General features: G+C 40.0%; 1 protein-coding gene across 11 annotated transcripts in view; it reads left to right on the top strand.

The window, feature by feature from the left end:
• Positions 1-25,434, top strand: part of LOC146407135 (uncharacterized) — a 975,296-nt gene that overhangs the window by 293,270 nt on the left and 656,592 nt on the right. The window contains exon 2 of one of the 11 annotated variants that reach the window (XR_014825614.1): positions 1,435-4,956. The exons of the other annotated variants lie outside the window; for them this stretch is intronic. The gene's annotated coding sequence lies outside the window, so the exon portion shown is untranslated. Of the gene's footprint in view, positions 1-1,434; positions 4,957-25,434 lie in introns of those variants that run through there. 11 annotated transcript variants of the gene reach the window in all.

Here is a 25,434-nt window from a genome sequence, read left to right as displayed (position 1 = left end):
ATTATTGCTTAAAAATCTCAACAATGATTAGTTCTGATTTGGGGTATTGCAAGAAAGGAATTGAGTCTTTAGATCTGAGTACTCCAGACAGAGGAGCCAGGTGGTAGCAGGGAATAGTCAGGTCTAGGAAACAGCAAATATAAATGCTGCAATGTCCTATTAAAGTGACCCTGGAAACTGCTGCAGCATCCCTGGGTCATGCTATGGCAGAAATAGTAGTGGTAAACTCTACGTTAACAGTGAAATGGAGACAATAGGAACCTCCCTTCCTGTAGTGAGAATCAGAGAAATTGCATGTCAAACACCTTGTTTGCTGTGTCCTGTGAACTGCTGGGAGACATCTTTTGATCCTGACCTCCACCAGCTGTTTGATGTCAAAACTACCGGCTCCTCTGTTTTACTGAACTGGACTTCCTTACAGTCTACATGTTTAGGGTAATTGACTCTTCATTTTGAACTTTAACCTACCTCAGTGCATCTTGCCCCACCCAACTGGATGAAAATCAGCGGTCCTCTAACATCTGAAGCCTGGAAGAAAAGAGGCATCTCGACTGGGATTTCTCAAGGTGCCGTTTGTGGAGCACCTGGACAAAATCACCTAGAAGTGTCCATTAAAAATGTAAATTCCTGGGCCCCACCGGGCTACACCGGTGGCATATGGAAGTTCCTAGGCTAGGGGCTGAATCAGAGCTGCAGTTGCTGGCCGAAGCCACAGCCACAGCAACACAGGATCCCTACACCACAGCTTAGGGCAATGCAGAATATTTAACCTTAATTAGTTTTTTTTTTTTTTTTTTTTTTTTTTTACGAACACTAGAGTTGGAGATTTGCTGTTGCAATGAGAGTGCTTTTCTCCCCCCTCTAAGGCTTCCGTTTACGTTGCCTTAACCACACTCTTTGAATCCAGTGCAATCAGTGAAAAATAGAAAATTACGCCAACAACTAGTTTGCCTATTTTTTCCCCATAAAATTCATTTTCAAGATAACAAATTGTGCAATAAATAAGTTTACATCTAAGAGGGTCTGGAAGTTGCAGGACTCATCCAAAGTGTCCCTTATCAAAAAAGCCCTGGGAGTTCCCGTCGTGGCGCAGTGGTTAACGAATCCGACTAGGAACCATGAGGTTGTGGGTTCGGTCCCTACCCTTGCTCTGTGGGTTAACGATCCGGCGTTGCAGTGAGCTGTGGTGTAGGTTGCAGACGGGGCTCGGATCCTGCGTTGCTGTGGCTCTGGCGTAGGCCGGTGGCTACAGCTCCGATTCGACCCCTAGCCTGGGAACCTCCATATGCCGCAGGAGCGGCCCAAGAAATAGCAAAAAGACAAAAAAAAAAAAAAAAGCCCTGTCCCCAGGTATAACCTTGACATAGAACTTCGCTGGTTAGAAAGCTCCTGCAGGGTTTCTCTCTTTGTAACCTCCTTATTTTCTTTTCCTAGGTGGTCCCCCTGGGAGAGAGATTCCACCTTGGATTTTCCTGCTTGGTACTGTCACACACACATTTTTCTGGTTAAAACCTTCCCACAGATTTTTCCATTCTCAGGTCTTCCCCAATAACCCTTCTAAATGGAAAATGGGGTTTAGGGAGCCTCCGATGACCTTATCCCTGGGGTTCTCTGCTTTGGTGATCTTTCAGTCAAGCTAGTGTATCTTCACTAAAATTCAGAGGGATGTGAATTTTATCTACTATATAAAAAATTTGTAGATACCCATTTGAAAGGTAATTTTGTCATCTTTAAGATCATAGGATTAGCTCCCCGATATTTAATCAATGAATTATTATTGATTGTTCATGTACTACATGTGTCTGAACCTGCATAACAATGAGTGAATCAATCTGTCATGTTATGTTTGTATATGTCTGTTTATTTCCATGATTATGGATGTTTGTAACAAATGTGTACATTAGTGACTTCATTATTTGTAAAAATGCCCTGGCCCTGTAGAGTGTGGAATTTTTCTTTCTGTCTTTCACATGAACAGACTGAAGCACCAGGAAGTGAAATTTATGTTTCCAAGGCCACATGACTGGGACATTACTAAGCCAGAGCTCATAGGTAGATTCTTGAACCTGCAAAGCTGTCATCTTGCTTCTCAGTTTTGGCCTGGGTCCATTTCCACCCTGGACCCTATTTAAATAAGATTAAAGACTTGTAGACACCCTGGGAGAAGAAATAATGGAATACTTTGCAAGTAAAAAGCATCCAAATAATAAAATGGCTTGGGGTTTGGGCACCCCATGAAATCTCTCAGCTACAGCTAACGCACAATTGTGTCTTGATGTGACACACCGCCGGAAAAGCCAAATAAACCACTAGATGGCAGTATATGAACATTAAAGGGGAAAAAGGAGCTCACTTTACATTTTGAATACCTGGAGACTACCATGGTGAGAGCCTTGGCAAGGACATCCAGTTGGAACTAACCTTCCCAAAACAATGAATTCAGAGATCATTGTGATTTTGGGCTTCAGCCCAAGGCAACATGGCCATGCCTTGGTTTTATGAGAAGCTAGATCTGTGGTTCTCAGTCCCATTTGCACATTAGAATCATCTGGTATTCTGCTTTCACTTGGTTAGGGGTGGGGCCTAAGCCTGGAGATTTTCTGTTAAAAATGAGGAGCTCCAGTATGTTCCCAATGTCAATAATCTGTGCTGGATGGAGGCCATCTGTCCCTGGGTTGCAAGAACCCAATCAAAACAGCACAATGTCAGCTCCTAATGTTGTTCCAGGCATGGAGCAGGCCATTGAGGCTGCAGGAAAAAATGAGACATTAAGATACGGTCTCTGTATCTAGCAAACCACAGTTCCAAAGGGTCTGAGATTTAAAATTCCAAATAGGGAGTTCCTGTCATGGCTCAGCGTTTAGCGAACCTGCCTGTCATCCATGAAGACGCAGGTTCAATCCCTGGCCTCGCTCAGTGGGTTAAGGATCCAGTATTGCCGTGAGCTGAGGTGTAGGTTGCAGACGTGGCTTGGATACTGAGTTGCTGTGGTTGTGGTGTAGGCTGGCAGCTGCAGCTCCAGTTGGACCCCTAGCCTGGGAACCTCCCTATGCCACAGGTGCAACCCTAAAAAGACCAAAAAATAAAATAAAATACAATTCCAAATAGGATCCAGGAGTGTGTTGAAGCATTCCTGCAGTGCAGTTCCTGATCTGCCCTGCATGCTTTTGAGTCACTTGACCACTCCATGACTCACTTTTTAAAATAGGTTTTGATAGGATTCCTCATTGGGAAAATGAGAATGATGAGCTAGGTGCCTCCAAGGATCTAAATAGCTATATTCCTAAGGGCAGTATTTTTTCCCAGTCAAGTTCTGTGTGTACTTAGGAGAAATCTAGCTGTATTGAAGAGGAATGGACACCCTTGGCCTGACATTAGCTCAGCATTTCAGGTAGGACAGAGGGATCCTGCTGCTGCTTTAAGGTCGGATTGTTCTTATTTGCACTTCAGTTCATTGCAGAGAAAACTAGTTGTTGATGATAAATTCTAGGTGGGATTAGAGAAGGCATTTCCAAACCACAGAGGGGACACCCCCCCCATTCTTCTCATCTCCTCATCTCTGTATATATAGCTGAAAAACACCACTGAAATTTCCTCTGAGCTAGGATGACCTCTGGCATGTTACTTCATAATGTTACCTTTTCATGGGGGATTGATGAGGCATAGAGGAATCAACAGCTGTAGCTTGCAAATCATGATCTGCAGTTTAAGAAAGATTTGAAGAACGCAGGCTAGATCTTACTCATCTCATTTTAATAACTGGCTCAGGGCCTGGTACAGAGTAGGTGTGAGTGAATGTTTTTTGAATTAAGGTTTCTATAGTTTGAGTATTTAAAAATGTCAAGCTGATACTGAACATTCAGATCTCAGCATAATAAATAGCTCTGATACTATTTGTGCGTTATCGACACAGAAGTTTATGAAATAGATTGAGTTTCACTCTTCACATTGGCTTCTAGGAAGCTCAGTGATAAGTTAGTGGCCCACATCCAGCAAATAACTAAGAAAGACCTTATATGATCAATCAGATGATTATGTGATTATATGATGCCTGCTTTCAGTTCATTTTTCTCAAACTTGACATTTATTGTACTGAATTATTACTGCAAGTTGCCTCAAATTCTCTTTGGCAAGGAATGGGTAAACTCATTAAATCTAAGGCAATGTCTGGGATAATTCCTAGTAAATAGTAGGAGCTCAAAATATTTATTGAGCCATTGAGTGAAACATATTTTCATCTGAATCTTTAGATAGAATTCAGTGTTTAAACAAATCTACCAATAAACCTGAAAAGTCACAGTTTCTCAAAATAAACTGGAATAAATCAGAAGATTTCCTGGGAAATAGATCCAGAAGGAAGAGTGACCCACCTGAGCTGACACAAAAATCCAGTGGCTCTAAGTTAAGCCCTGTTATTTTTGACTCTTGATCTATAGCATGTTCTATTACTTCCACACCACTTCTTTTGATCCTCCAAGAGAGATAACTATCCTCAAATATCTTCAAAAATGAAATATGAAGAAAGGTATGTTCATCCAGTTGCCCCTCAGGTAAAACGTGATAAAATGAGAGCGTGGTGCCACCTGTGTTTGATGGAATCTATTACTTTGTTTATTGTTTTTCCTTTGACTCAGTCAATGACAGCTCACTTGGTGACCCATGATATGATTTCCTTTCTAGGCTTAATAAGGAGAAAAAGATAGGGAATGCTGGTAGCCCCATTCAGCGATCTCCCGGGAGGTTGGGAAGGGATTGTTTTACTGACAGTGTTTATCCTGGACAGAAGCCAGCAGGCCTTTCGGCTTAAAGCATGAGCTGCTTCATCTTGTCAAACATCTTTGTCCAAAGCATGGTCAAAGGCAAAGTGAGGCAGCTGAATTTTGATGGAAATTTATCTTTCACGTATTTATTCAGTGTTCCTGTAGAGAGTAAAAAAAGTCATGTTCCTATTTAAAAGCCTGACTTGTCTACTTTTCCAGCATTTCCCGAACCACTCCCCTTCAACGCTACCATTTTTATAACTCTATATCCAAGTGGCAGTCTCTGCCCAGCAAACACTTAAAAAACAAAACAAAACAAAAAAAAAACTCCCTAACCAAGAAAAGTTTTTTCTTTCTTAAAAAGTCCCCTTGTGTATTTTTATAAGCGTGTATATAATTTACTCTGCAGCCAAGTTTACATCTTCTTCAGACCAATCAGTTTTCATTAGTATTCCATCAATGGAATGAGCAACCTGGGAGCTCTGGCTCAGATGGCATCGTGTCCATAACAAACTCCATAAATGATTTACTGCTCTCTTATCTGTGCTCCTGAAATAAACCTATCTCCATGCATAGCATCACCAAGTTATGTTACCATTATGAGGTTATCTCCCTGCTTTCCCAGAGGACTGTTAGCTTCTAAAGGGCAGGAGCCATCTCTCCTTCATCTGTCAATTTCCTGAGTTCACCTAAGGCCAAGGGTGTAGTAGGTGCTCACGTTCATATTTACTCATCCTATCATTGATTCATGGTGGTTGCTTCTATTGTCTTACTCAGATTTCTTGCCTTCCCTGTGAGGAGTAGACTCTGCAGAAATCCTGTCCAGAAAGCAATCTGATGTGCTAGTCAGAGCACCTCACCTGTTGGCTCACTAGTATGAATGTGATGTGATGATCACACAGCCCAAAGGCCTGGGCTTTGTTCACAGGCACAGAAATGTCTTCTGAGTCATACTCAGCCACCTATTGCTTGAGTCTTACTTAGTCCAGAGATGCAGAAGACCCAGTTCTCCTGCAGTCTCTTTCGAGATTTCAGCTGATGCTTTTTAACTCCTGACTTTAGCTTTCTCTGGGGATTCTTTGAATTTGGCTTAGTCCATTTGAGATGAGATTGTGGAGGCAGATACCCTTGATAGATGAGAGGTTGTCCTTTGGGAGTCTGTATTTAATCCAAGGTAAGATTTTGAATTCTCAGGCTGTAGCCCAGCCTAGCAGATCTTTCTCAGGCAAGAGGTATAATGGACCGTGGAAATGTGACTTTTCACCATGGAGGAGACAAACTGTCTGGAACAAAGTCCTATGGCAAGGAAATAGATTTAGCAAAAAACAATGCTTTTCACTGATTCTATTTGGAAAAACACCTTTGCTTTTGAAAATTGTTGTTGGGCCTTAAAGCTTTGGGATCTTTAAAATTCAGATACTTTCCCTCCCTTGTTCATTAAAATCTTTGTGCTCATTATGAAGGTCATTAAACCAAGGCTCATCCCCTGGCTCCCAGTTGCTTGAAATGCCCCAGTGAACTGATTCTCCAAATCAAGGTTTGGACATTTTCTTTGACAGACAACCTCCAACTCACCCTTCTCCTCTGTCCAATCTAGGAAGTCCATTCTTTTTCACACAGAACTATTGGTTAAAAAGGAAATCTCTTCTAACATTGAGAGTATTTCTATCCTTGCTGTAGTTTTTACAGATTGTTTCAATTCTTCCTCTCAGAGCCAGATAAAACAAATAAGTTCCTTCAGCCTCTACCCCTAAATCTTATGCTCTTTTTGCTAAAAATCCCATTTCTTTACATTTTCCTGCCTGTAATACCACTTTCAGTCTTTTACCTGTTGAGCCAATGTACTTCTAACACCATCCAGTTTGCCCTCTTGGAGTATGTATAATCAGACAAAGCAGGAGAGCTCATGTCACATTCAAAGCAGCCCTTGTCAGTTACCTAAAGTGGCTGAGAAGAAGTTGAGATCTTTAATGAATTATTTTAAAACTCCAGAGTTCGTTTCCTGACTCAGAGCAAAACATAAAATCCACATCTTTTTTTTTAAACCTGCTATATTTATTTATTTTTTATTACTTAATGAATTTTATTACATTTAGAGGTATACAACAATCATCACAACCAAATTTTACAGCATTTCCATCTCAAACCCTCTGCATCTCCCCACCTCCCAACCTGTGTCATTTGGACCATAAGGTTTTCAAACTCTATGAGTCAGTATCTATTCTGCAAAGAAGTTCGTTGTGTCCTTTTTTCAGATTCCACATGTAAGTGGTAGCATTTGATGTTGGTATCTCATTGTCTGGCTGACTTCATTTAGTATGATAATTTCTAGGTCCATCCATGTTGCTAAAAATGCTGGTATTTCGTTCCTTTTAATGGCTGAGTAATATTCCATTGTATATATGTACCACATCTTCTTGATCCACTCCTCTGTCAATGGACATTTAGGTTGTTTCCATATCTTGGATGTTGCAAATACTGCTGCAGTGAACATCGGAGGACATGTGTCTTTGCAAGTCATGGTTTTCTCTGGATAGATGCCCAGGAGTGGGATTGCTGGATCGAATGGTAGCTCTGTTTATAGTTTTCTGAGGCGTCTCCATACTGTTTTCCACAGTGGTTGCACCAATTTACAATCCCACCAACAGTGTACTAGGGTTCCTTTTTCTCCACACCCTCTCCAGCACTTCTTGTTTGTAGACTTTTTGATGAGGGCCATTCTGGCTGGTGTAAGGTGGTACCTCAGAGTGGTTTTGATTTGCATTTCTCTAATAGTGATGTTGAACATCTTTTCATGTGTTTTTTGGCCATCTGTATGTCTTCTTGGGAGAACTGTGTGTTTAGATCTTCTGCCCATTTTTTGATTAGGTTGTTTGTTTTTTTGGTATGGAGCTGCAGAAGGTGTTTATAGATTTTGGAGATGAATCCCTTGTCAGTTGATTTACTTGCAAAGATTTTCTCCCATTCTGTGGGTTGTCTTTTCGTTTTGTTTAGGGTTTCCATTGCAGTGCAGAACCTTTGAAGTTTGATTAGGTCCCATTTGTTTATTTTTGTTTTATTGTCATTAGTCTAAGAGGTGGATCTGAGAAGATATTGCTGATGTTTATGTCAGAGAGTTTTTGGCCTTTTGTTTTCCTCTAAGAGTTTGATAGTGTCTGGTCTTATATCTAGGTCTTTAATCCATTTGGAGTTTATTTTTGTGTATGGTGTTAGAAGTGTTCTAATTTCATTCTTTTTCATGTGGCTGTCCAGTTTTCTCAGCATGACTTATTGAACAGGCTTTCTTTTCTCCATTGTATATTCTTGCCTCCTTTTTTCATAGATTAGTTGGCTGTAGGTGTGTGGATTTAATTCTGGGCTTTCTATCCTGTTCCACTATCTCTGTTTCTGTTTTTGTGCCAGTACCATATGGTTTTGATGATTGTTTCTTTGTAGAATAGTCTGAAGTCCAGGAGCCTAATTGATCCAGCTCCATTTTTCTTTTTCAGGATGTCTTTGGGTCTTCTGGGTCTTTTGTGCTCCCCAACAAACTTTAAAATATTTTGCTTGAGTTCTGTGAAAAATATCCTTGGTAATTTGAGAGGGATTGCATTGAATCTGCAGATTGCTTTGGGTAGTAGATATTGACTAATTCCAATCCAAGAGCATGGTATATCTTTCCATCTGTTTGTGTCATCTTTGATTTCTATCTTCTCCATTTCTTTCTGCTTCTACTTTAGTTTTTCATTTTCCTCTATCAACATTCTGAGATAGCTCCCCAAACCAACCTAGTCAGGCTGTTTTAATTTCTCTTCTTTTCTCTTATCTTAGGCTCAGCTGTTATTGGGGCAGCATGAGATGGGTGGGAGAAATTGCAGGCATATAGTATAAAAGAAAAATTTGTTATATATGGATTTAGAATTTCTTATAGTGAATGACCAGAAGTGAAACCTGATCTCTGTGAAGCAGAGCAAACCCATCTATGTCCACTCTTCTGAACATTCTACTTTTGGTAACAGAGTGTCAGATATCATTGGCTTCTTGGCCATTCCAATTCTGCTAGTGTCCCATATTAAACTTCCCATAACACAAAATCTCTAAGACAGAACTTATCCAGGATCTGAGGTTGAGGTGAGTACAGACTTTATAGGTTCTATAGGTTCACAGATTCTATACATTCCTGGTTGAAGTCTTCTGGAAAAAGTATAAGGGGGGAAAGTAAAAAAAGGTTAGAGTTCCAGTTTTATTTTGTTGAATTTGTGGTCCACTTACTTGGAAGTGAAAAGATCATTTCTTTGCTTAGCGTTTTTTGGTCCTTTTTTGTGTGTGGCTGGAGGGCAGAAAAAAATCTGGTGACTCTCAACAGACCCCCTCACACCAAACCTCAGCCCTACCTATCTTGATCACTTGAATTGTTGGCAGTTCTCGGAAGCCATTTGTGGTTTTGAGATTAGCATTTATCCCCATTCTACATCCCTACCTGAATTCCCAGAGTATGGGACTGTTGGCCGCTGACTTGGAGATGGGACCTGGCATCTTCTCCTTTATTTGTCTTGCGAGTTAAGTGGTCAGTGATTCCTCAAATGGTCCTATGTGCCCTCATCTGGCAGAAATTTCTCGCTTTTCTGATGAATTAATGATAGCACTACTGAGATATTTTCTTATTTTAAAAATAGCCTTGGTCATTTTAACAGGAATTTGGTGATGAGGGGGATTTAATCCATAATCACAAAAGGGTATCTTGAATTAGAACTCAACAAAGTTTGATTTCAACCCACTGGGTGAGGCAGGACGGGAAGGAATGGTATACTGGGATGAAGCTGGATGATCATAATGTTGTTGCTTTTTACAATTTCCAAAGCATTTCCACACATATTATTTCATTTTATTTTTAAACATATTTGAATAGGAATATTTGTAGTTATTATTTGTGCTCTACTAAGTCATAAAAAAATTCCCAAAGAAGCTTAATAACTTAACCAAAAGCAGAGGACTTGTGAAGCCTTCAGACCTTTTGCCTTCTAAGACTTTATTCACTCTAGATAGGGATACCATACTCTATTTTTCAATACTAACAAATATCTAGAATGATATTTCCTTATTGTTTTTCTTTAAACTATTTTCTAATTTAAATGTATTTAACAAAAAAATTCATATATCCTCAGTAAATAAAAAACTAGTATCACTTTCTAAAACTGAAAAGTAACCATGAAAATAAACATGGTTAGAATGAAGCACTGTCTTCATGTTTAAGCTAAAGTATTGATTCTAGTTGCAGTCTCTGATCCTAAGTCCTGCTCTCTCTTTGCTTTTATTTATTTTTATTTTTTGACCATACTCACGGCCTGTGAAGGTTCTTGGATCGAGGATCAAACCTGAGCCACAGCAGTGACTTGAGCCATAGTAATGACATTGCCAGATACTTAACCCACTCAGCCACCAGGGAACTCCATCTCTGTTTTTAGAGAGGTGCTGAAGTTATATGAGATCAAACGGTGTCCTTCTCCTTTATATTATCAAAAGGCTAAAACATAATCGGAAAAAGAGTAATTTTTCCAATGTGAAAATCATTGTTATTTAATATTAGGGGCATGTGGAATTCTCTCACATATAATTTAAAAATTCTTAAGTTATTACCCACCTTGTGAGAAGCATTGTAGCCTACCATAATTACATAATTAAGGAGTAAACATGGAGTGTAAGTTGGGTAGTCCTGGTAGATATCAGTAACAATTGTGTTAGTTGAATTCTATAAATAAATATTTACTATTCATCCACTCATTAGCATCTAATGAACACCTACTATGTGCTGACCATGCAAAGATGAAGACACAATCTCATCATACCTGAAGGAAGTTTGTGGTTCTATTAGTAATAGCAATGGTATGAACTTCTAAATTGTCCATTGTGAGGAAAAATCATCAACCTTGCTTGAGAGTGAAAGAGGGGAGACTTCAAATGTGATGATACCTGAACTGGGTATTGAAGGATAAGGGTTTATGAGCTATAGATCTCTCAGCAGGAGTATAGCTTCTATAGAGAAACAATGGTAGGAAAGATCATGGTTGTCTTGAGGAGTAACAAGTTTCTTGGTTTGGTTGAAGAATAGAGCTGAAAGGGAGATGGATGAATGGGTTAGGGAGGTGTCAGAAAAGAAGGCAGAAGTAGTAGACACAAACAAGTTTGAGAAGAGCTCTGTATGCCTTGCCAGTGCATTTGAACTAGTCCTATAGACGGTAGGGAGCTGTCCAGATTATGTAAGCTGGGGAACAACATGCCCAGACATGTGTTTTAGAGAGGTCACTCTGGTAATAGTGAGGAGAGATGAAAAAGGAGAGAGTAAGATGTCAACAAAGATGTATCCTTGGTTTGCCAATATCATCATAAGTTCTTCCATGCAAATTCTATTCCTTAGTCCCCTTTGCTCATGTAAAGAGTTTTGGTAGCCACCACTATGGGCAGAATGGATGATGCTCTGAGTGAAAAGTCTGTTGCTTTGACCTTGGCAGAAATGCCCTGGGATTTTTACTGTTTTAGAACTGCTTCATAAAGGTGGTTCAGCCTATGTGTACTGTTTCAAGGGCAGCTGAGAAAAACAAACAGATAATATTCATTTCACAACCAAGCAATTTCTGAGAACTTTAGCCTCTTTTTGACTTTGACTAACTTGATAGATTAGGTACTAATTATGTGTATTATTATTATTAATACTACTTTTTGTGGTTACCTCAGCTCATTGATGTGCACATTAAGATGGGGATCCACACAGAATGACAGGACAAGGAGATCTTCAAGATTATCTAGCCCACTTTCAGGGAAACCCGCAATATGGCACAGGTCTTTGATCACAGTAGATGCTCAGTAAAGGAGCATAGGTATTCTGCATTAGTTATGCTGTTTCCCCTGTAATTAACAACTCAATTTTCCTTTAATAGCTTGTATTATTCCTTTCTGTCTGCTTTATAAAGAAATGTAATTTTAAGTGAATAGGTTGAAAAATAGACTCTCTCTTGGTAACGATAGCATGGCATACTATAGCTGGGCACTAAACTAAAAGCCACAGTTTGATAGTTGGCTAGGCTATTTCCCATATACATCATCTAGGACAATTCACTTTACCTGTCTGAGCCTCACTCTCCCCATCAGTAAAAGGATGCTTGGGATATCCAGGATAGCAGATAAGTCTCCTTTTATGTGTCAATTTCAGGGACTTTGTAGTGATTACCCAGAGTGGTGGTTCTTAACCTCAAAAGAAGTCTTTTTAGGCTATTATGTTAGTCACTTGACACCACATATAATTTTTTTTTTAATTTCTCAATGAATTTTATTACATTTATAGTTGCACAATGATCATCACAATCCAATTTTATAGCATTTCCATCCCAAACCCCCAGTGCCTCCCTCTACCCCCCAACCTGTCTCATTTGGAAACCAGAAGTTTTTCAAAGTCTGTGAGTCAGTACCTGTTTTGCGAAGAAATTCATTGTGTCCTTTTTCTAGATTCCACATGGAAGTGATATCATATGATGTTGGTATCTTGGTGTCTTCACAGCATAATGATTTCTAGGTCTATCCATGTTGCTGCAAATGCCGTTATTTCTTTCCTTTTACTGGCTGAGTAATATTCCATTGTGTATATGTACCACATCTTCTTGATCCACTCCTCTGTCGATGGACATTTAGGTTGTTTCCATGTCTTGGCTATTTTTTTTTTTTGTTTTTTTTGTTTTTTTGTCTCATTTTTTTTTTTTTTTTCCTAGGCCTGCACCAGTGGCATATGGACGGTCCCAAGCTAGGGGTCTAATCGGAGCTGTAGCTGCCGACCTACACCACAGCCACAGCAACACCAGATCTGAGCCACGTCTGTGGCCCACAGCATAACTCACAGCAATGCCGGATCCTCAATCCACTGAGTGAGGCCAGCGATCGAACCCACAACCTCATGGTTCCCAGTTGGATTCGTTTGTGCTGTGCCATGATGGGAACTCCATGTTTTGGCTGTTGTATGCAGTGCTGCAATGAACACTGGAGTACATGTATCTTTTCGAGTCATGGTTTTCTCTGGATGGATGCCCAGGAGTGGGATTGCTGGATCAAATGGTACTTCTATTTTTAGTTTTCTGAGGAACCTCCATGCTGTTTTTCACAGTGGTTGCACCAATTTACATTCCCACCAACAGTGTAATAGGGTTCCCTTTTCTCCACACCCTCTCCAGCATTTATTGTCAGTATCCCATATAATTTTAATGTCACAGTTATGCTATATATCTTTTTATGTACTGCGACCCTTTGAAAGGACACACACAATTGTAATATCTACATTTTTTCATCTTCCTAGAACCAAGTTTTGGCCCGTTGGGTGCTGTACTGCCTAGTTGAGAATGCATAACCTAGAGGGGTCTGCTGATAGAGATTGTGAGACTATGGTCATGTTTAGTAGGAAAGAGGGCTGTTTGATATCTGCCATAGGCATGGGAAAGGGGAGCAGCAGGATGTGAACTTTGTATTGGGCTAGATAATATGTGTAAACTTTACTACCTGAACATTCTGCCATTGCTTGTTCAGTACATATATAAGCTATATCTGCCTAGCTGAAAGTAGTTATATTTTTGTGATTAATGTATTGGATGTTGAGTATGTGTTGACACAACTCTCAAGTCTGAAAAAAACTCAGTGTATTCAATTCACTAGTCATAAGCAGATAGGCTATATTTGTGGAATATTTATTTGTAATCCTTAATACTTTCTGGGTAATTAAGATGTTCTCCTGAGATATGCATACATGCCATTGCAATGCATTAGAAATTATTCACTTTTGTTCTTGCAGATTTCTTAAGATAAATTTTGAAGACTGAAGTATCTATTTCTCAATGGACTAGCTATCAGACGATTTGTCTAAAGAACTCCCAGTATTGTGTTAAAGTGAGCCTTTGAGCTTGGTTGTGTGGGGGTCCTTTATAATGAGAATGCATGGGAATACTGCTATACTTTTCTTTTGGATAATTTGTTGTATTCAAATCCTACCTTGAGTCAGGAATTATAATGATGGGAGTGGAAAGACTACCAACTCTTAAGAAGCTTGCACTTCTATGGAGGCCGTCAGCAGAAATAACTAGTACAACCTATAAAACTATAAAATGAGGTCACATCCCTTTGACATGTGTTGCTATTGGCTTGAGCTTTTGTCAGCTTTGATGGCCAACAGGTACATTCCTTGAAGCATTCTTAGCTGGTTCTCACAGTTCTTTTGAACACTGGCTTATGTTTGTAAATAAACAGGCCCCTGGTACAGACCTTTTATGACTTCTTTGCCATGCTGTGAGCGTCTTTTCTTGTCCAATCCAGTGGGCGTGGCCATCCTCAGTTGGTAATCATGTCTGCTACTGGGTCTCAGGAGAGGGTCCTACTCACCTCTTTATCATGTCATTCAAAAAGCAAGTTTTTTCCTTAATTTATCACTATACACTACACACTTTAGCAACTATGTTGTCAATTTAGAACACTACTTTATTGAATGTTGGGGTTATAGGAGGTAGGTACAAGCAGAAAATACTCAAAAACTGCTCCTTCCATGTCTACTTTCAAGGACCAAACATAGGTCAAGACTCATTCTTGGTAGGCCTCTGAATGGTCATTGCTCATCCTACCTATTTCAAAGAACTCATTTTACTTTCTCTGTGAGAGTCTTCCTGACATACAGTATATCTCCTTCGCCAGAGTTTAGACCCCAGTGTATGATGGTCTAAAGTAAGAAAAGAATTTTATTCTCCTGTCCCCCCCTCACTGACCAGTATTGACTCCTTAGTCCTCATATGTTTCCCTTCTCTCTCTCTTTTTTTTTTTTTTTTTTTTTTTTGTCTTTTTTGCTATTTCCTGGGCTGCTCCCGCGGCATATGGAGGTTCCCAGGCTAGGGGTCGAATCGGAGCTGTGGCCACCGGCCTACGCCAGAGCCACAGCAACGTGGGATCCGAGCCGCGTCTGCAACCTACACCACAGCTCACTGAGCAACGGCAGGGACCGAACCTGCAACCTCATGGTTCCTCGTCGGATTCGTTAACCACTGCGCCACGACGGGACATCCTGTTGCCATTCTCTTGAGAACAATGTACAGCAAGGACCTTCTCTTCTTAAGAGGAAATTCTGCCATGGGCCCATGGGCCCCAAAATACCATCACATCATAATGCAGTATTTTACTATCATTTCACAAAGCCTAGGTTATTGTTCATCTTGAAAAGCATCATAGTATAGTCCAAAATGACTTAAACATAGCCAATCTAATCTCGATCTTAAAGTAAAAGTAGAATCTTCCCCAATTTTCCTGTAGTCTTTTAGATTTGTACTTCCAATCTAATGTGAAAAAATTCTGGAAAACACACACACAGTTTCACAAGAACAAGCAATAATATACAATCATAGGGAAAGATGAAAACTAAAGAAATGTTTTCTGTAAAGAAGCTACAAAGTCTGAAGTGATACAGCTATTGCTAAAACAAACATCTAACTTATATACCAAAGAGAATTCTTTACTTCTTAGTATAAACATTTACATTCAGATTAATGGTGACTTCATTCTTTCTCAAATATAATGGCAGGGTATATTACTTTACATCTAGGTAATTAAAGGCCCCATTGGATTCATTTTTCAAGAACAAAGGACAAAGGATAGTATGAACCAAAGGTAAAGCCAATCCTTTAGCTCCTAGAAGATAAAAAACTACCAAGAACGTGAAGATTATTTTGGGTTTTTTTTTCTGCATTAAGACCTATTTTAAAAAAAATCTTAGCTCCTGGTTCAGTGAGAGCATCCTATTACCTTAGAGCAGGTGTTGGCAGACATTTTCTGTAAAGGGACAGATAATAACTATTTTAGATTTTGCAGGTTATATAGTCTCTATCACAAGTACTCAACTCTGCCGCTGTGATGCAATAGCAGCCATAGACAAACATAAGTGAATGAGCATGGCCATGTTCTACTAAAGCTTTATTTAGCAACACTGAAATTTCAATTTTATATAGTTTTCATGTATTGCAAAATAGTATTATTCTTCTATTTTCTTTCAGATGTTTAAAATGTAAAAACTAGTCTCAACGTGAAGGTCATATATAAATAGACAGCCAGTCAGATTTGGCCCACAGTTTTGAATTTGCTGACCCTTGCTAGGGCCCTGTATTATATTATATAAAAGTATATATCCACATTAAGTTTCATGGTAAGTATTAAAATAGAGGAGAACACAGAGCACTGTGAGAGCATGCAGAACCAATAAACCCAACCTGGAAGAATCTACTTTTTCAGACTTTGTGTGTAAATCTAAACATAGCTAATTCTTTCCAAGAGCAGCCTGGAATCTTTTGTGATTTCAGTGTGTTTCCCTTTGGAAAAAGGCAACTTCCTACATGTAAAAAGAAAGAAAGGAAAAAAAAAAAAGAAAAAAAAAAAGAACTTGGAAGGCTTCTGACTCTCCAAACTCAAATGTGAAAGACAATTTTGATGAACTAGGCAAAAGTAAGGTATAAGCATATGGCTTAAATTTTACGTAACAGACATATGTTTCGATCTTGCCATTAAGAGAAGTGTGACAAGTTTCCCTAATGGCTAGTGAGCACTTCCGGGACTGGGCCCGCAGAAACTTAGTTGAGTGGGTACAGGTGTGTGCAAAGTGACATTCTGAATATGGATAACGTGTGTGTGTGCATGTGTGTGTGTGTGTGCGCGCTGCTCCTATGTGCATGTCATGGAGAAACAACTAACACTCGCTAGTCATCTGCCTTTGGTAAAATATTCTTCCTTCACTTCCTCTTGTCAAAGCCCATTCTTTTTTTGAAGTTTAAATCAAATGTCATATCTTGTGAGAAACCAGCCCCAATTTCAAGCCACCTTTCCTTCATTCCCACTCTCATTTGAGAATTAGTACTTTGTTCACTCTTACAAGTCCAACTTGGATGATAGTTAAATATCACAAGATTGGGGCTCTGGAAGTAAGAATAATGTATTTTCTCCTCATTTTTAGTCTCTTTGTCTCATCTTATACTTGCTACAGGGTAACAATAAAAAAACAATTTGCTGAATGTGGCGTAACGACCTTTATGTATTACTGAACTTAACTGAAGGATAATGCTTTAATTTTAAACACCTTACCTATGTTCAGGAGGGTTCTTTTGACATTTGAGGGGAAGGTTCCCACAAAGACTCATTCTCCCCATGTGAAAGATTAAAGAGAATCCTGGTTCTTGGTTGTGCTAACTGTTCTTTAGTAAGTAGTCACCAGCCTTGTGATTTTAGCAGTAACTCAGTGCACACCTGCGTTCCTGCTTAGCCTGAAATATGACTCATTGGGGTTCTAGCCAAGGTGTTTTCAAGCTAAGGGCCCATTTCTGTGAATGCGGATTCAAGTTTGGAGTGGGTGATGGGAAGGTAGCCAGGTTTCCAATGCGGGCTTTGGATGCTAGCTGGCTATGTGAACTTGGGTCAAGACCCTGAATCAGATACCATCAGAAATTATCTAGTCCAACGGCTTCAGTGTTCAAGTGGGAAGGCCAAGAACCAAGGGGAATCGCCTGGCCCCAAATCACATGGCTTATTACTGTAAGAGCTGGCTTCCAATTAGCCCCCTTACTCCAAGCCTAAGATTCTTTAAAATTACCCAGTTAGTTAGTTAATTAACCGAATATCACTGAGGCCTACCATACTTCAGGGCTTTTGCTGGGCACTGGGGGACCCAGATAATTCAGGCAGTGCCCCATGTCTTCTCAGATCCTGCAATCCAGTGGAGGCAGAGTGTAGCGAAAATGGTGCTAGCTTAGGCCTCACATAGATTTAGATATGAACTGCACTTCTTTTTTCTGATTGTGGAAACTGAAAAAATGGAAGGCAGATGTCCACCTTGTAAGCTATTGTGAAGATTTAATGAGATAATACATGCAAAACTCCTAACATAATTATTAGCAAATGCCCAACAACTTGTATTTATTGATAATTATAACAAAGACACTCAACTCTTGGATCAATCAGCTGTCTCAGTAGCCTTATTTGAAAAGTGAAGGATGGTAGGCAAAATATTTGGAGAAAACTTGACCTAAAAAATAGTGCAAGATTAGTTCACTTGCCTCTGATTAAGATTGACTCTAATCTGTTACTGAAAAGTAAAAGGTCATTTTCTGTCTCTTGCAAGAACTGAGGGTGAGAAGAGAGGGATTACGATGATCAGATGAGAATGAGTGTCTGTGTGGACATAGTGCTGTTCACTGTATCAAGTTAAGGCTTCATGTAAATCCTGCCACATTTGCTTCTTGCTTTTCGCAGTGAGACATTATTTCTTTACAAATAGAGACCAGATTCATGTTACAGAGCTTACTGCCGTCCCAGCCGTGTCCTGATTTGGCCACCTCTGGGGCTCCCCCAGAGCTAGGCAAGGGCTCCAGGCTGCTCACTACTGACTGGTTGGCAGAAGCTGGTCACTGTTTTAGAGGCACTTTTCTGATCTTGTTAGTGGCGAGTCCCATGGGGTGCAATTCCCCCTGGTTTCATGTAGTGTTGCAATCGAAACTATTGAATCTCAAAATGGAATATAATTAAGGCTGGGTTAATAAAGTGTGTTCCACTCATAGCCAGTAAAGGGTGTCATGTTTCTCCTTGCCGCTTTAGGCAAGGAAACTTAATCTCCAGCTTTGTCAGGGCAGACTGAATCAGAGGTGTGTCATCCAGCGGAAAGCCTCTTGTTTTACTTGTTGCAGTCACTACATGGTCAGCCTCATTTCATTGGGTTTGTACTGAGCACAAAGAATCCAACCTGTGGCTGATGCTGAAGGAGAGGCCTTTGTGTAGGAGGAATTAGGAACTTTTGCTCTCTGCTGGGCTCTGAAAACCATCCAGGAGGAGGGACCTCTACAGTACAGAAGTCCATGGGAGCGCAGGGATGGAAAACTGTGAACAAAATGTAGCTTCCAGTGAAATCTTCTTAGTCCCCATCATGGCTTTCTTGTGATTTGAGTCCTTTCCTTTCACTTTTTCTTCCACTACTCATTTTTCAGGCTTATCTGATATCTCTAAGTAGAGATTGTTAATGGTTTTTAGTGCTCTCACAGCACTGGAGACTACTGTATCATAAATATTTAACCATTGTGGCCACTTTGTTTCTTAAGGCTTAGTCTCTGTGCTGAGCACTGGTGTATGTTATTTAGCACAGTCCCCCTGACAACCCCTGTATTACAGATGAGGAACCTGAGGCTCAAAGAAGATAAATTTCCCAGGGTCATATAGTGAATTTATTCATTCAACAGATGTTTATTCAACACCAATTATGTGCCAGGCCCCTGAAGACACATCCCTGAACAAACAGCCAAAAGATACTTGTCCTTATAGAGGTAAATTATATAGTACCTTAGAAGGAGATAAGTGCCATAGGAAAATGCAAATGTGAGACTGAGCAGGAATTTGAACCCAGGTCTCCTAGATCTCCTTTGCACCAGCCATGCTCTTAAGCACTCAGCTATATTGCTTATAATTCTTGGATCTTGTAATTTTCTACTTACGTCCGGCCTTCTCTTAGACTGTACATTTTTCTGGGGCAGGACCTTTCCTTAATCAGTTTCCTATACTGGCACATAGCTCAATGCCTGGCGTGGAGTCAGCATTCAGTGAATGTTTGCCCAGTGTGTGAATAAGAGAGTGACCATATGATGATACAAGAACCTATGAGAAAGCAGTAATTTCCCAGGAGTCTGGCCAGACCTGAAGGCTGGGCTGTGCCACAAATATTTCCTGTTACCCTAGGCAAGTGTTGGAGCCCACAAAATCTGCAGAATGGGAAAAACGTAATGACTGTTCTTGACTTCCTTATATATTTATCATGAGGATTAATGAGACAGTGCTGCTCAAAGACTTCATTTTCTTTGAAGACAAGGATTTGTGTTTTTTTGGTGGTGTGCTCATTGTTTAGAATTCCATCAAGGACCTGGCATGGTATTTTCAGGAGGGATTGGTCCCAGAGAAATAAAATTTGTTTTACTGACAAGTTTTCTAAGGTTTTACGAGCTGCCTCTTTCAGGCTGTGGACCTATGTGGAGGTTTGCTACCATTTGAAGCAACTGTGAAAATGTATTTTTCCTCCTTTGCCAAAGTAGGCTCTAAATCAGTTCAAAGCCAAATTTCCATGAGTGTTTCACTCCTATTGTAGAAGTAATTTTTTTTTTTTTTAATCTGAGTGAAATTCCAATTGTTGGCTCTAAAATGGCAGCAGTTGGAATGCCTGTCAGTCAAGTGCCAAGTATAAGTAACCAAGAAAGGAGGGCTTGGATCCGTGTTCTCTAGGAAAGAAGGACTCTGCCATTGGGTGGTAGAATAGAAAATGGGAAATCCCAGGAGTGTCAGAATAGCATGACAACTAAACAGGAAGGTTTGGTTTAATTCTCTTTTGTTGCTGACGAGTCAGCGCCCCAAACCTGTCCAGTCACTCCCATATGTAGCATGCAGGAGGAGGCCCTCTTGGTATTTCCCTGTTCACCTGACTCTGTGTCCTTAAGCATAATGAACTCAGTTAACTAAAAGCATTGCCAAGATTATATTTGACACTGGTAAATAGGTCAGCACTGTAGCATTTGCCTGATATGGACAATATGCTTTCTTAGGAGTGGAGAACTATTTCCTGGTGGGGAAAATCCCTAGTATTACTTAGCAAAGACAAGTAATAAGAGTTTGGATTTCTCTGGTATCTCTTCTCCAAGGGTTCAAAGGCCTTCCTTTTATTTTAGTTACCTCTGTAGTTCTGTTTTGAAGGCAGAAGCAGGTATTTTGGAGAAAGGAAAACTGAGGCACATTTTATTGAATTGACCCACTTCATGTTGATATTGGCTTGGCTCAAGTTCAAACTTCCTGCCTGATACAGCAGTCGTTAATCAACTTAAAGTAGGCACTAAAGATCTTTTATCTATCAAGTAGGCTTATACTAGATACTATATATATGGTAGCTTATGTAATAAACAGTATTATTGCTATTTGCTAGTTTAATAGAGTATCTAAATCGACAAGCAACTTGCTATGCCACTGCTTATATACTGTTGTATCCAAGTTCAATGTCTTTGCCTACATCAAGATGCCTTCTTTTACCAATAGAAAGAGCTGAAGTAGATGTTTCTCCAAAGAAGACATACAAATGGCCAATAGACACCTGAAAAGATGCTCATCACCTCTAATTAGTAGAGAAATGAAAATCAAGACTACAATGAGGTACCACCTCACATCATTCAGAATGGCCCTCACTGAAAAGTCTTCAGGAGTTCCCATTGTGGATCAGCAGGTTAAGAACTTTACTGGTATTCATGAGGTTGCAGGTTCAATCCCTGGCCTCGCTCAGTGGGTTAAGGATCTGGCATTGCTGCAAGCTGCTGTGTAGGTTGCATATACGGCTCGGATCTGGTGTTGTTGTGGTGGCTGTGGCACAGGCCGGCAGCTGCAGCTCCGATTTGACCCCTAGCCTGGGAACTGCCATATGCCACAGGTGCAGCCCCCCCCCCCCAAAAAAAAAGTCTGCAAATAATAGATGCTGTAGAGGATATGGAGAAAAGGGAACCCTTTCACAATGTTGATAAGAATGTAAACTAGTGAAGCCCTTTGGAGAACAGTACTGAGATTCCTTTAAAAACTAAAAATAGAGTTGACAGATGATCTAGCGATCCCACTCCTGGACATAAACCCAGACAAACCTGTAATTCAAAAAGACACATGTACCCTTATGTTCATAGATAGCAGCACTATTTACAATAGGCAAGACATGGGAACAATCTAGTGTCCATTGACAGATAAATGGATAGAGAAGATGTGATACACACACACACACACACACACACACACACACACACACACACACACACCAGAATACTAATAGGCCATAAAAAAGAATAAATTAATGCCCTTTGCAGCAACATGGATGGACCTAGAGATTACTAAATGAAGTAAGTCAGAAAGAGAAAGGCAAATACCATATGGTACCACTTTTATGGGGAATCTAAAATATGACGCAAATGAACTTATCTATGAAACAGAAACAGGTTCGTAGACATAGAGAACAGATTTGTGCTTGCCAAAGGGGAGGGAAGAGGGGGGAGGGATGGGAGTATGAGATTATCAGGTGCAAACTGTTACATACAGAATAGATGAACAACAAGATCCTACTGTATAGCACAGGGACGTTTATTCAATATTCTATGATAAACCATAATAGAAAAGAATATTTTTTAAAAGGATGTATATATAATTGAATCATTTTTCTGTATAGAAGAAATTAACACATTATAAGTCAGCTATATGTCAATAAAAGGAAAAAAAAGAATTAGCTCTGCTTCTCTCAAAGCTATAATGTTGTCTAGGCTTGGGTTGAGATGTGGGTGCCCCAGACAACTAATTTGACATTTACTCCTATCATTGTTCAAAATATTGAATGATTTATTCTAGTGGAAGAGGAGAGAAATTGGTTTTTATTAAATTCCTTTCTCTTTATGTTTAAATTTAAAATGAGGAATCTATTACATGCATTGATGATAACATTTCAATGTATTTGTCATAGCTGTCCAGTTCACAGTTTTTCTTACCCTTATAATTGTGAAGTATAATTCACACTCAGAAGGATATAGGTCACTTCCAAGAATATAGTTGCATAGTCTCATTCAAAAGAAGTTTAAAAATTGCTTTTCCTAGTTTGCCTTTCAGCAAAAATTTCCCAGTTTGCTGTTTATTACTCTTGTTCTCTTTTCAGCTTTTTTTGTATGATTTATTGAATCAGATAGCTTCTTGGGAAAACTATTTAAGAGGTTAAAATTTAAATATGACACAAAACCACTTATTGCCAGTAAATAGCATGACCCTCCCAGGTACGGTTTGGTTTCAGATTTTCCTCTGGCTTCCAGGAACAACCAGTTCCTGGTCTCAGTCTTGGTGGCCTATACTTATTGCACTGAACAATTCCATCTTAAAACTAGCCAACAGAGACGGAGACCCCAGTGAGCAGTGGTTAAAAACTTTCTAATTGAGGCTGCTCTCTGTATAAATAAAAATAGACCTAAGTTCAGTTGTACCAATTATGTAAATGGAAACCAGAGGTAACTGCCACTGTTTTTTTTTATTTCTTCCTGTGATTTTAAAAATTTGTGGTGGCCACTTCTGTTTGCATGCTTTGTCTCATCTCTCCTTCATGTATACCTAGGAGGACTTCATATTCCAGTCTTCTTGAAGTTAGGTGGGGTATTGACGAGTTCTGACCAGTGAGCATTGAGTAGAATCGATACATGTCATTTCTGGTCAACAGGTTTAAAAGCAAGGGTGAGTCCCCTCTTCTTTCCCTTCTCTGTGCTGAACTCTGAAGCCATGTTTTAAGATGGCAATCTGGTAGCTAGCTCCACTGCTGGGCTGGTCCCTGAGTGACTAGATGGAGCTGAATCCTCTGCTGACCTGCATTCAACACGTGTCAATATCAAGAAAGAAACCTTTGTAGCTGTTGTATCCCTGAGATTTGGGGGATCTATTTGGCATCCTGACTAATACAGTTGGTGTCCTATGCAGCTAACTGGCTGGCCCACTTCTTTCTCTGACTAGATCATGTATGTCCTTTATTACTTGATTCAGTCTTCCTCTGTTCTTCATTTATAAACCTAAGCTGCTTCATGAACAGTCTAGGTTTGGCTTGACTTTTATGGAACTCGTCAGAATGATACTCCATGAATTCTGGGCTGATGAATGCTGCCAGTTCACTCAGTTTTGGCCTTTGAGGATAGGAGGAAGAGTGGGAAGTGAAGGTCAAAAAAAGAAGTGGGAAGAAGAGAAGCGGTTAGGATGCCGGGAGTAATGAATGTTCTAAAATAATTAGAATTTGGAAAAAAAGATACAGAGGGGACTAAAGTCTTCTATTCTGGTCATTCATGAAATCAATCAGTTGATACTCAGTCATAATTTGTTACATTAATGCTTTGGTGGTTAAACAAATGAAGGGGGAAAAAAGGAAGCCATGGGAGGAGCTATGCCTTTCCCTAAACCCTTTAATTAGTAGTGTTAATTCTTAATGGGGGTGAGGCCACTGATGTTACTCTTTGCTCTTCAGCTGTGGACTTAGACCTATTCTTAACAGAAGAGGATATTTTCCTTCATGTTCTCTCCCTTTTGCAATTATTTCTGTTTATAATTTCAACATAATCCACCTATTTTTTTTCTTCAGTTTCTTTGTTTTGCTACTTACCTCATTTTAGTGGAGAAAGATCTAAATTTGTAGTTGGTAGCCTTGGGTTCTAATCTCATCTCTGCTCCTTCTGACCAGGTAAACTTTTGCAACTCCCTTGATCAATTTAATGCCTCAATTTCATCTTCTATAAAATGTGAATAGTAATGCTTACCTCGTAAGAATGTTATAAGGCTCAGATGTACCATGCTAGTGTTTTTCATTATATGGTTTGCAGAGTTTTGATGGAAAATAAAACATTCATCTCGTGGTTCTAAAGTTTAGGTTGGACGAAATATATACAATCCTCAATCCTTTAATATGTTAAAATATCTTATGATCACCAAAAAGGGAGGATGGTGAGTGGAGTATTTAAATGCAATATTTTGGTGGAAGGGACTGCTTATTGGCACCTAATACCCCTCCCCATTTTCTTCTTTTCTAAAGGAACCCCTACTTGGGATATCAAATATGCCCAGCTTCTTTGCAGCTGATCTTTGGCAGTTCAGGGCTTATTTCTATAATTCAGTTATCTCTGCTTGTGCAAACTGCAAATTGGAGGTGATGTTTGAGTGGGGCATGGTGGGATGGGTAGGAGCTTCCATGAAGCACACAAGTGGAGGTAAGGAACTCTGTGCAGAAGGCACAAGGCCCAAAACAGCTTATCATGTCATGGCTTGTGTGTGAGAAGGGCCCCAGCTTACTCAGACCTTTGTCCTAGGTCTGAGTAATGAGGCTTTGTGAAAGTAAGGAGTTAGAGGGAAACGACATAAATCATTAGCTCCTTCTTCTCCAGTGACAGCATTATTTGCTTGCAAGATCATGCCCTGTGACCTCCTTCTGTTGTAATTGCGTGCGGTGTTTGGGGAAATGGCGCGTTCCCCAGGCCGACCTCAGACACACCCCAATCTTCCTTGCTCAAATGGCACAGAGAGCACTTGGGAGGAGCAGCTCTCCAAAATAGTGGAGGTGTTCTCTGTACTTGACTCTTGCACTCCGATACTCTTAGGTGCCACCCCTGGGAGGTGGGATGAGTATCTGCCGGTGGAATCGGGCTCTGTGAGCTCAAGCCTGGTATTAGCAGAAGCAACCATCACATCCACAGCCTTCGTTCCCTGTGCCTAAAGTTGGATAGACTTGTAGGAAAATATCAACACAGCAGGCAGGGGGGCTGACAAATGTTCCTCAGAAACAAGTGCAAAAGAAAGATTTTGCCAAACAGACCCAAAAGGCTACTGACATCTGGATCAAAAAGAAAAGCTGAACTTGGGCACTCTGGAATAAACTAAAAGAGATCCACTCTGCTTCTGCAAGTGCACCCGTGGACTTCAACCATCAGGTCTGTTTCAGAGAAAATTTGTCCCAGCCCACCCAATCTGGGTCAGGTGTCCTCTGGGCTAACCCATACTCCAGCCCATGTGGTTATAAACTCCTGCCCATTCTGCTGGTCCCTTAACTAGACTGTGGGCTAGAGTTCCCTTCACAGTGAGT

The sequence above is a fragment of the Sus scrofa genome, chromosome 1 (genome assembly GCF_054392235.1).
Source record: "Sus scrofa isolate SSC_HxYL_T2T_F1_AM1 chromosome 1, Sscrofa_HxYL_maternal_Yorkshire_Landrace_v2.0, whole genome shotgun sequence".
NCBI lineage: Eukaryota > Metazoa > Chordata > Mammalia > Artiodactyla > Suidae > Sus > Sus scrofa.
The sequence above is the reverse complement of the archived record's forward strand: the minus strand, read 5'-3'. Positions and strand labels throughout refer to the sequence as shown.